Genomic DNA, 11768 nt, shown 5'->3' on the forward strand with positions numbered 1-11768 from the left:
ATCGTGTACTCAGGTCCAGATGGACTGCTCGGACAGAGTTCTGAAAAGAAGGGTAGAAGAAGTTGGAGAGGTGACTATACAAGGTGGAGGGAAAGTGAAAGCTATAGAAAATTTAGATGTAGCAAAGGACATTGTGTTCTCCAGTTCAGATGAGCAGGAGATTCAAGAATTTTCTACTTCAGACGAGGGTGATGGGGCATGCCCTAAGAATGACAGACCAGGATGATCCAATTTGCTTCCCTGAATGTTCAGGGGTTAAATAATGAACAAAAAAGAGTTGCTCTATATGATTTTTTAGGATTGGAAAATTTGGACTTTATTTTTTTACAGGAATGTAACCTAAGAAAATCTGTTGATTATGATTTTTTTAAAGAACATTTGTGTGGAAAAGCTATTTTTTCAGGTAGGAATGAAAATAAGAGTGATGGTGTTGGTTTCTTATGTAGTCAACACTGGGACATAGTGGATTATGAGGAGATATACCCAGGTCGAATTCTAAAAAAATCAAAAAAATCTAATCTGATAATTAAATGCTTCTGTGTCTATGCCCATCCTGTTAAAAGTAGAAGGACAGAATTATTTGAAATTTTACAGATGTTTTTAACTGGGCCGGGACCAATAATTGTCAGTGGAAATTTTAATTGTCATCTGAATAGCAAAAAAGATAGCTCCATTACAGTTTTAAACGGTATTATTTCTGCTAGTAACTTGCAAGATGCATGGGTTGCTTGTGGGAGAAACAAAGATGAAGAAGTAACATGGTCAAGTAATCGTGCTAGTTCTAGAATTGACTTTTTTTATATCTACCCATTTTAAATGTGACTCTTTTAAATCCGAATTAAGCTGCTTCTCTGATCATAAATTAATAAGATGTGTTGCTGATTGTAATAATGCAGAAAACAGGAAATCCACACTTTGGAAACTAAACACTTCTCTTTTAGAGGACAAGGAAGTAGTTTTAGAGTTTTGTACATTTTATAAAAAACTGAGATTGAAGAGGAGGAGTTTTAAAGATGTCCTTGAGTGGTGGAATTTTTTTAAAAGAGAAACTAAGTTATTTTTTATTAAAGTGGGTAGAAGAATGGCTAGAGAGAAGAGAGAACATTATCGGTTGTTGAATGCAAGGTTACAATGTTTTTATACTTTCAGGAATAATGGAAATAATTTTGACAAAGAAATTGAGTGTTTTAAAAGTCAAATACAAAAAAATTTACATGAGAAAGGGAAAGATTATTTTTAATGCTAGAGTGAGAGTTTTGGAAGAAGATGAGAAATGCTCCAAATTCTTCTTTAAAAAAATAGTTGGGAAAAAAGACTTTATGGAAAATGTGGAAGGTGAAATTGTACTGGAAGGAAAGATTAAGAAGGTGGAGGAATTTTATAGTGATTTATTTTCTGAGAAAAAAAAGTGATGGCTTTTTGAGGGATCATTTTTTGAATAATTTAAAGTATGCCTTTTCAGAGGAGGGGAAAGAGGTTTTAATTAGTGATTTTACGATTAATGAATTATGGGAAACAATCAAATCCTTTGCAAATTCGAAAACCCCGGGTATGGACGGTTTGCCTATAGAATTTTATAAGTGTTTTTGGAGTTTTTTAAAAGAAGATTTTTTGAGTCATTTTATCATGTAATGTGTTCATGTTGTACTCCAGGGTCATGGGCAGAAGGGTTGATAGTGTTACTTTTTAAAAAGGGGGAAAAGAGTCTTATCAAGAATTGGAGACCCTTAACTCTTCTTAATGCAGACTACAAAATTTATGCGAAAATACTTGCAAACCGTTTAAAAAAGGTAATATCTATGGTAATTAGAGGGGAGCAATCAAATTACAGATTCACTTTTATTGGTAAGGGATGTGATATGGGATTTTAAAGATAGGGCACAGAAACTAGCATTGATCGCATTAGATTTTGAAAAGGCATATGATAGAGTATCACATTGTTTTTTATTTGAAGTTTTAAAGAAAATTGGTTGCCCGGAAGAGTTTATTAATTGGATTAAATGTTTATATGATTTATCTTTTAGTAAAGTGTCTGTTAACGGGTTTTTATCTGGAAGTATTAAGATATCTTGTGGCGTTAAACAGGGCAGCCCTTTGTCTCCTATTTTATTTATATGTGCGATAGAACCTCTTTTAAGTGCTATTAGAAACGATAAGGTGGGGGATGGTGTGTTTCTATCAGGAAATAATAATGTACCTCTTAAGTTTGTGGCATATATGGACGACGTAACAGTATTTGTGAGGAGTATGAGAAGTTTTAACAGAGTTTTAAGGACAGCGGAATGGTTCAGCGGTGCTTCTGGTTTTAAGGTTAACTTTGAAAAATCAGGGGTTTTATCAATTGGTGGTTTTATGATTGATGGGGCTTGTAGGCTTTTAGTGGTTCCAGAGATAAAAAAAATTTAGGGGTATTCTTTTCATCAAATTGTGGGAATATTAAGAATTGGGAATCACTCTTGAAGCGTGTAAGAAAAAAGATCAGCCTGTGGAAGCTAAGATGCTTGTCGATGGAAGAGAAGATATTAGTGATAAGACAAGTGCTTTTACCCTTGATTTTATATGATGCCGTTGTTTTTATGCCACCGAACTCTGTAATGAAGAAGATTATCAAAGAATGCTTTAATTTTTCTGGGGTACAAAGATGGAGAGGGTTAGAAGGGAGGAGTTGTATAAGAAGAAAGAAGACGGAGGGAAGAACTTCCCAGATATTAGAAGGTTTTTATATTGTAAATATTTCTCTTTGTGTTTTAATGTTCTGTTTGGCGAAGAATCGAATCTGAAAGCTATTTTAACATATAACTGCGTTTTTTTTATAAGGAAATATAAATGGTGTGTGATGGATCTGAAGAAACCCCAAAGATGGCTACCTCCAGAACATTATATAATTTTGGAAAGAATAATGAGAGAGTTTAACTTGATTAGTGGGGGAAGTGAAATACTAACGAATCATAGGAAAATTTTAAGGTTTCTGGAGAATAGAAGTTATACATGTACGGTTGACCAATTCTCATCACAATTATCAATAGAAATTTGGCTACGGGTTAATGTGCCAAAAGGATTTATTATGGAGCATCATAAAGAAGTGTCTTCCAACTAAAGATTTTAATCATAGTAGAGGGTTGGTGAGGAATTCTCAGTGTCCGAGGCATGGTTGTATAGAGGATGAGACGTGTTTACACATCTTTTCGAATTGCGACTTTGCACAAAGGGTTTGGAGGAAGATAAGTACATTGGTTGGAGTTGTAAGTAGTCTTAGGTCTTTTGATTTTAACTTAATATTTTATGGAATTGGAATAAGAAATGTAGACTTTAAAGTGGTTTGGTTAATTGTTTCTGTAGTTAAAATGGCTCTATGGAAATGTAGAAATTTTTTATTGTTTAAAAGGACCATGTTATTTGTTAATGATTGTATTAAACTTAGTTTTAGTTATTTATTTATCTACTATTGGAAAGATAGGAAAGATGTAGGTATAGAAGAAGCAGAAAAAATCTGGAGGCAGAAGGAGTGGAATAATATTTTGGATTAATAGTTTGTATTAATATAAATGTTTCTACTTACTTTTTCTGTGTTTCACTGAGATGATTTCTAGAATTTAGCTTAATTTCTGTGGAATATGAAAGACATAAATCATTTAATTTCGAAATCTGAGTGAAAAAAAAATAAATCTGTTCTTATCAGTTTAATATCTGATACGTCCCCTATCTGGGGACCATATATTAAATGGATTTTTAGAACAGGGAGATGGAAAAAGAGCTTGCTCTGTCCACTCCACGCATTGACCTGGTATTGCAGTATTTCCAGGACCAGTGCACCCCTTCTTTAATGCAGTTTCTAAAATCAGAAAGAATTGAATTCAATGCATTTTGTTGATTTTGCTTGTTTGTCGGATTTTTGGGTGAACTTTTTGCCTTTGCTTTTCTTCCCCTCATTGGATTTTTCATGTTCAAAGTTGCAGAAGCTAGATGGCAAACTCGTTTTGATTGAACTTTAGCAACTCTGCATTGCATTGCACTGTACTGTAATGCAATGCTATCTATCTAGCTTATCCCCCCTTTCCTTCCTTTTGGATAAACAGACATATTAGGCAAGCATTTTGGAGTTTTCACCTAACTACAGGTGGTGAGGTAAATAAGCTGCACAATATAATTGTCCTTTTAGTATATTGTTGCACACACCATCTATTTAGCAAATGCCCTTGTTATCAACAGCAGCCTTTTAAACTCACCTGAGCTAACAGGTATGTGCGCTGGTTACCCTGCACTTAAAATTTCTTTTTTGGCTTGCTTCAATGACTTTTCTGAAATGTTGTCTCCCTCTGGTGGATCATTGACTTCTTTAATTTCATGCCTGCAGGCTATAAAAAATAACCAACAAAAAGTTTGGTCTGTGGCGTTCTTTTAAAGTGCTGCTTATGGCTGTCTCTGTGAGCTTCTTAGTGCTGTTCAGCCAGCCAGATATCCTGCCTGCAGTAGATGGAATGTGGCAATGGAACACTGCACGTGTCATAATAGGCTCTGACCTTTATCAACCTGCACACAGCAGCCATGTTCAGTCTGCTGAACAACCAGTAGCAGCAGTTAATGTAAGGTAAGTAATCAGCAACACTCCTGCTAAGGGTAGACGGCTGCTATTTTTTTTTCCCTTAATTGGTTCTCCTCCCTCCCTCCGGTGTTGAGGTGGGTGGGAACAGCAGGGGGTGAGGGTGGTGTGTTAAAATAGGTGGAGCTATGCAGATCTAAAATGCGTGGATTGCAGCAGCAGCAAGCCGAAAAGAGGAGGCATGTAAGGGATCTAGAGGTAGACAACATGTCTTCTTAACGGGAATCCAGGTGCCCGTCTCCACAAATGGACTTTTCAGGATCCGAGGGTGCCACACTAGGCCGAAACCAATTCAGGTTATTGCTTCTCGGCCTTTTGGCTGTAATCATTTGGTTGCAGCCTGATATTTGCGAGCTCTCTGGAGGAATCCAGGCCTTTTGCGAAAGGATTTGGCGATTTTCTGTGGTATTATACCGACAGGTTTTGAAGATGAATTTCGTGAAGAACACTATACGAATTGGAGTGGATCCATCAGGTTCCGAGAGGAATAATGTGTCCTTCATCGTGGAAAAACTTTTGGAAGGTAAAGCTGGAGCAAAACGAGGTGACTTCTACAGCGTCAACGAGTTTCCTAAATCAGGTACATATGACGTGACTTTTGTAGAAGAACATACCTGCCTTGATGTGTTTGAGTGGCTTTGGAGTCACATTGATGATCCGTTCTTGGAAGGGGTGTGGTTTGAACCCTTGTTTGGACTTCAAGAAAAGATTGTATGGGTAACAGTTTATAACCCTTTTATGTAGGGCATGTAGGGCAGCCTATGTATTGCAGGAAATGTTACTGCTTTGGACATGTGCAGGATGCATGTAAGAAAGGGCAATGTTGCCGTAACTGCAAAGAGGAGGGGCATGTGGCAAGTGCATGCCCGAAGCCCAAGGCTTGTGACATGTGTGGAAGTGGTGAGCACATGTTTAAAGATTGCCCGCAGGGTGTGCCCAGGAAAACTGATAAGGAAAGTAAGAAGGAGGAGGAGGAAAGGAGGCAGGTGCAGCAGATAGAAAGAGAAACTGCTAGTATGGAGAGAGAGCAGAGGAGGCGGAGTGAAAGGTCTGCCCCTGAAACTGTGAGTCTGAGGCCTGCTTACCAGAAGAAGGAGGCACCTAAAAAGGAGAAGGAGCTTGTGAAAGAATTGAGGAGAATGGAGGAGCAGATGAAAGCAGCTGGAGAAGGAATGTGTCCGGATACATTGGACTTTCAGGACGCTGTAGATGCTGCAGATTGTATGGAAACTGTGGAAGATTCATAACACCCTTCAGATCCTGAAAATATTGATGAGTACTTCTCCGATGAGGGTGGGGGGAGTAGAAAGTGTCACAGGGAGGGTGGTGGGGCAAATGATGAAGAAGATATCAAGGCACCGCAGAGAAAAGTGGGTGCCAAGAAAGCAAGGTGAGGTGATGGTGATGCTGCTAGCAGCTTGGAAACGAGTTGCTCGGTTCAGATGGTGGAAGAAGATAGTGGGGGTGCTGGTTAAGGTTGCCTTGCAATATGCGTGATAGTGCCTATTATGAGCTTTGACTTAAGTCAAAGGCTTTTCTTGTGAGTGGAGTTTTTGTAGTAGTTTTGTAACTTTTCTGTATTTGTTTTAGGAGGTTTAAAAAAAAAAAAAGGGTTTTACTATAATTTCACAAAATGTGAGATTGTTTAAAAATAAGGTCAGGAGGGCTGCAATTTTTGATTTTTTTGGCTATGAAGAATGCATCGATTTTTTGTTTGCAAGAGTGTGGGGTGGTGGATGGGGTGAGAGGGGATGAATGGTCTCATGGAGCGTTTGTGTGGTCGGGGAGTGCATGTAATAAAAATTATGGTGTGGGGATTTTAGTTAAATGTAGGGAGGTAGTTTTGAGTGATTATGTGGTGATTGATGTGGGGAGGTTTATTTTAGCAAATTTTGAGTATAAAAATGTTACATTTTGTGTTATTAATGTTTATGCGCCGGTGGAGAAAAATGACCGGAAAAAATTATTTGAAAAAATTTATCTTTTTATTCCGGGAAGAATGCCTGTGGTGATTGTGGGTGATATGAATTGTGATGTGGGGAAAGTGAATCTGGATGTGTCAGGGAAAACTTTGTTAGAGTTGGTTAGTGATTTTGATTTGCATGATATGCAAACTGTATGTAAAGTGAGGCCTTTGTTAAATACCTTCTTTTCCGAAAGTGGACGTATACAATCTAGATTGGATTATTGTTTTATTTAAAAAAATATGATTCCTGTTGACTATAAGCAGGAGAATGTTTTGTTTTCAGATCATGTGTGTATGTCGTGTGAGTTGGATGTGAATGTGAATGGGGTGTTTGAGAAAGGTTTGTGGAAGTTGAATGTTAAGTTATTGGAGCATGAGCAAGTAAGAAAGGAATATGCAAGATGGCATGAGGAGTGGTGTGAGTGTAAAAATGGTTTTGGGAATGTTTGTTGGTGGTGGGATTGGGTTAAAAAACAGACATTTTTTTTTCAAAAATTTGGGTTATAGGATGGCAGCAGTCAAGAGGAGACATTTTGTGAGTTTAAATGCGTGTTTAAGTTTCTTGTATAAATTGAGGAAGGGAGGGATGGAGGTGGAGGAGGATATTTTACTAGTGAAAAAGGAGGTTCATGAGTTCTTGTTGGAAAAAGGGAGGAGTATTGTCTTTAGAGCAAAAGTTGATAATTTGGAGTATGATGAAAAATGTTTGCGTTATTTTTCAAGAAGGTTTTTGGGAAAAAGCAAATGTGTGTGTGTTGAATGGAGCAGATGGAAGTGAGGTGAGTGGAGAGGATATGTGTGAGGAAGTGGCAAAGTTTTATAGGATTTGTAAGCTGTAAAGTGGAGGGATGAGTGTTTGGAGAATGATGTTTTGAGTATGTTAGAGAGTAAATTGAATGAGACAGAAAGAGAGAGGGTGATGGGTGCTGTGACAAGTGATTAAGTATGGAAGGTTATGTGTAGTATGGCTTTGAATAAGACGCCGGGGGAGGATGGTCTTTAGGTAGAATTTTACCTTATGATGTGGGATGTGATTGGGAATGATTTTGTGGATGTTTGTAAGTATATGTGGGAAAATATGGAGGTGGCAGATAGTATTCGTGTAAGTATGGTTGTATTGATTCCGAAAAAGGGTGATTTGAAGAGTCTGAAAAACTGGAGGCCAATAACATTATTGAACTGTGATTATAAGATCTACGCAAAATTAATGGCAAATAGGATGCGTGATGTGATAGAGAGTGTGATTGGGGAAGAGCAGTGTTGTGCGGTACCTGGGAGACGGATTCACGAGTGTGTGTGTATGTTGAGAGATTGTCTATGGGATTGTATGAGCCGGAAGAAGAGTGTGTTTTAGGTTGAGCCTGGACTTTGAAAAGGCGTATGATAGGTTGTCGCATGGTTTTTTGTTTAGAGTGTTGTCGAGAATGGGTTTTCCTGCTGATTTTGTTGGGAGAGTGAGAAGTCTATATACAGATATTTATAGCTGTGTTTTAATGAACGGTTATGAAGGTAGGAGAGTGAATGTGCAGTTCGGGTGTGAGGCAGGGGTGTCCGTTATCCCCTGTGGCTTTTATTTGTGCAATTGAACCATTGTTGAGTATGCTGAGGAAGGATAAAGTGATTCGTGGTGTGCAAGTGCCGGGAGGTGGAGGAACAGAGTGGAAGGTGAGTGGTTATATGGATGACGTGTGTGTATTATGTGATTTCGAATGTTCGGTGAGGCGGGTGAAGTCGTTAGTGTCTATCTTTTGTGGTGCGTCTGCATTTAAAGTGAATTGGGAAAAGAGTGAGTGTAAGGTTTTTGGAAGTGGTGTTTTGAGTAGAGATGCAGGTGTGAACGTAGTGAATGGGCCTATTAAGGTTTTGGGAGTGAAGTTTTCAGAAAGATTGGATGGGAAAGAAAGTTGGGATGATGCGAAAGAGAAGGTTGAAAAGAAGTTATGTTTTTGGAAGTTGAGAAGCCTTACTTTTTTTGGAAAAATCTTAGTTATTAAAAGCGTGGTGTAGCCTATTTTTTTATATGTCGCAGTTGTGTTTCCACCAGGTTATATGATTTTGAGAGGATTGAATAGGATTTTGTTTGTTTTTTTGTGGAATTCAAAAATGGAGAGGGCGTGGAGGGAAGTGTTGGTGAAGCATATGGAGAAAGGTGGTTTGGGTTTTACAAATTTAGAAGTTTTTTTGGGTGTGAATTTTGTGGTGTTTGTGCTGAAAGTGATTATGGGGGATGGAAAGTTTTCATGTGTGTGTGGATATTTATTTGGGGATTATTCTTTTCGTTTGAAGTGGAGAGAGAGGGATTTGCGGTGTCCGGTTGCTTTTGAGGTGCCCGTGTGGTATGTGTGGGTTTATAAGTTTTTGGTGTAGTATGAGTTGTGTGATGCGGATGTGAGGTTGTTGGGAAATAAGAAGGCTGTGTATAGGATGATTGAGTGTAGAGAAATGGAGAGTGGAATAAATTTGGTGAGAGGGTGTGATGTGCAAAAAGTATGGAAGAAGGTGCGGATGGGTGATATGACAAATAAGCAGAGTGAGGTTGTGTGGCAGTATTTGCATGGAGTGTTGCCAGTGAGAGAGTTTCAGAGGAATAGAGGTTTAGTGAGGAGTGAAATGTGTCCAAGGAATGGCTGTGGTGGAAGGTAAAATGTGTTGCATGTTTTTTGGAATTGTCAGTATGCTAGAGATGTGATTGGGAGAATGGGGCCTTTGTGTAAAGAATTGTGTGGTGTGAATTTGTTGTCTTTTGAGTTATTTATGTTTGGTTTGGGAATATGTGATGGGACGAAGGAGAAAGTCTTGTGGTTGATGCTTGCATGTATAAAGGAAGTGTTATGGGATCTGAGGAATGTGTATGTGTTTAAAAGGAAGGAAATTGTGTTAAAGGATTGTGTGAAGGTAATTTTGGGGAAGATGTATGTGTGTTTCCTATGGGACAAAAAGAGGAGAGGGGAAGTGGATGCGAAGGGAATATGGAAAGTTAAAAAGTGGAGATATTTTGTAAATACTTCTTGATTTTGTTTCCTGTGTAATGTTTAAAAAGAATTAAAAATTTTCCTGTGATGATGGGAGCAGCATATGTGTTGTGGAGTTGATGCAGCTGTTTGGAAGGAAGTTCCTTTGGTCGTGACTACAGACCGTGGATTTCCCCATCTGAGGGAAAAAAAAATAAAAAATCTGTTCTTATCAGTTTAATATCTGATACGTCCCCTATCTGGGGACCATATATTAAATGGATTTTTAGAACAGGGAGATGGAAAAAGAGCTTGCTCTGTCCACTCCACGCATTGACCTGGTATTGCAGTGTTTCCAGGACCGGTGCACCCCTTCTTTAATGCAGTTTCTAAAATCAGAAAGAATTGAATTCAATGCATTTTGTTGATTTTGCTTGTTTGTCAGATTTTTGGGTGGTCTTTTTGGCTTTGCTTTTCTTCCCCTTATTGGATTTTTCATGTTAAAAGTTGCAGAAGCCAGATGACAAACTCGTTTTGGTTCAACTTCAGCAAATCTGCATTGCATTGCATTGTACTGTAATGCAATTCTATCTATCTAGCTTATCCCCTCTTTTCTTCCTTTTGGATAAACAGCCATATTAGGCAAGGATTTTGGAGTTTTCACCTAACTACAGGTGGTGAGATAAATAAGCTGCACAATATAGTTGTCCTTTTAGTATATTGTTGCACACACACCATCTATTTAGCAAATGCCCTTGTTATCAACTGCAGCCGTTTAAACTCACCTGAGCCAACAGGTATGTGCGCTGGTTACCCTGCACTTAAAATTTCTTTTTTGGCTTGCTACAATGACTTTTCTGAAATGTTGTCTCCCTCTGGTGGATCTTTGACTTCTTTAATTTCATGCCTGCAGACTATAAAAAATACCATAAAAAAGTTTGGTCTGTGTGTGTCTGTGGCGTTCTTTTAAAGTGCAGGTTATGGCTGTCTCTGTGAGCTTCTTAGTGCTGTTCAGTAGTGTTGAGCCACCCCCGTAGTGTTCGAGTTCGGTTCGGTTCGTCGAACACCCGTGTGTTCGCCGAACTGTTCGTCGAACTGTTCGTCGAACACCTTCGAACACCGTTAAAACCAATGGCAGGCAAACAAAAACACATAGAAACACATAGAAAACACCTTCAAAGGTGTCCAAAAGCTGACAAACTGCTCAGAAGACATAACTAACACATGGAAAAGTGACAAGTACATATAGTCATGCGAAAAGAAAAGAGGTGGAGGAGTAAAAGGAGGGGGAGACACAGATATAGGCATGTCATGCCCTTCTAAAATCCAAAAAGTGAGAAGCCGACACGGCCAGTCCGCTCCTGCCCGTGCCACCTCCGTGTCGCCGGGTTTGTGCCAGAGCCGCGGTGAACCCTGACGGCCAGCCCTCCTCTCCCAATACTGGTGCCTGTCCGCTGGTGGGTCGAGCGAGCCCCCCTGTGGTGGAGGCAGCTCTAAGCTTTTTAATTTAAATTGTCTCTCTAATTTGAATGAATACACTTTAAATCCATTTACAAAGATCTATTGGAGGGCAAGTCTCATGCCAGCAGCCGCGTAATTCCAGCTCCAGTAGCGTCCACTAAAGCTGCTGCAGTTAAAAAGCTTTTATAAGGATCGAGCTCGGCTGTCCACCGCAAGGCATCCTACTGCCAGTCCCAGCCCCTATGCCTTGGGGTGCCTCCTGATGCTCTTCACTGAGTATCCCGTGGTCCCGAAGCATTTCCTTTGAAAAAATGAAGTGTCCAAACTACAGGTGGTGTAGCTTGCTTAACAGCCGGGATAATCCGCTGACTAGCAGACCCTGCTACTAGGCACAAAGTATTTCCTGGGCTAGATGCAGTTAAAAATTTGTAATTAGATACTCTCGTTGGATGCTGAGAAAGCATTCCATAGAGTCTCCTGGCACGCCATATATGATTCTCTTAAAAAGCTTGGGGTAGGGGTCTAGGGGACCCTTTTATAGCCAAAATCACGGCCCTGTATCGCAATACGTCACCTAGGCTGAAGATAAATGGAACTGTAGCACCCTGAGGGCTCGGTTGCTACAGAGGTATTGCACCTCACCCAGAGGTGTGATATCTCACTCTCAGGTAAGGATGTAGTGTGGATCAGGACCCGACACCTGCATGCATTACACCACATTGCCGTGGGGCAGGGCGACCAATATGCCCCTGAGATGGGCACGACAGTCCCTGTCCCTGGCTGGAGTGGG

The 11768-nt window shown here is 39.5% G+C and overlaps 2 non-coding genes across 2 annotated transcripts; both read left to right on the forward strand.

The window, feature by feature from the left end:
• Positions 1-3630: 3630 nt before the first annotated feature.
• On the forward strand, positions 3631-3818 carry LOC141150439 (U2 spliceosomal RNA). Its single transcript, XR_012246641.1, has one exon. It is a non-coding gene; the product is annotated as a U2 spliceosomal RNA (small nuclear RNA).
• Positions 3819-9704: 5886 nt separating this feature from the next.
• LOC141150368 (U2 spliceosomal RNA) lies at positions 9705-9892 on the forward strand. The gene has a single exon (XR_012246586.1). It is a non-coding gene; the product is annotated as a U2 spliceosomal RNA (small nuclear RNA).
• Positions 9893-11768: the final 1876 nt, after the last annotated feature.

The sequence above is a fragment of the Phyllobates terribilis genome, unplaced genomic scaffold, assembly GCF_046119375.1.
Source record: "Phyllobates terribilis strain yellow unplaced genomic scaffold, ASM4611937v1 Scaffold_5__5_contigs__length_657084704, whole genome shotgun sequence".
In the NCBI taxonomy this organism is placed as follows: Eukaryota; Metazoa; Chordata; class Amphibia; order Anura; family Dendrobatidae; genus Phyllobates; species Phyllobates terribilis.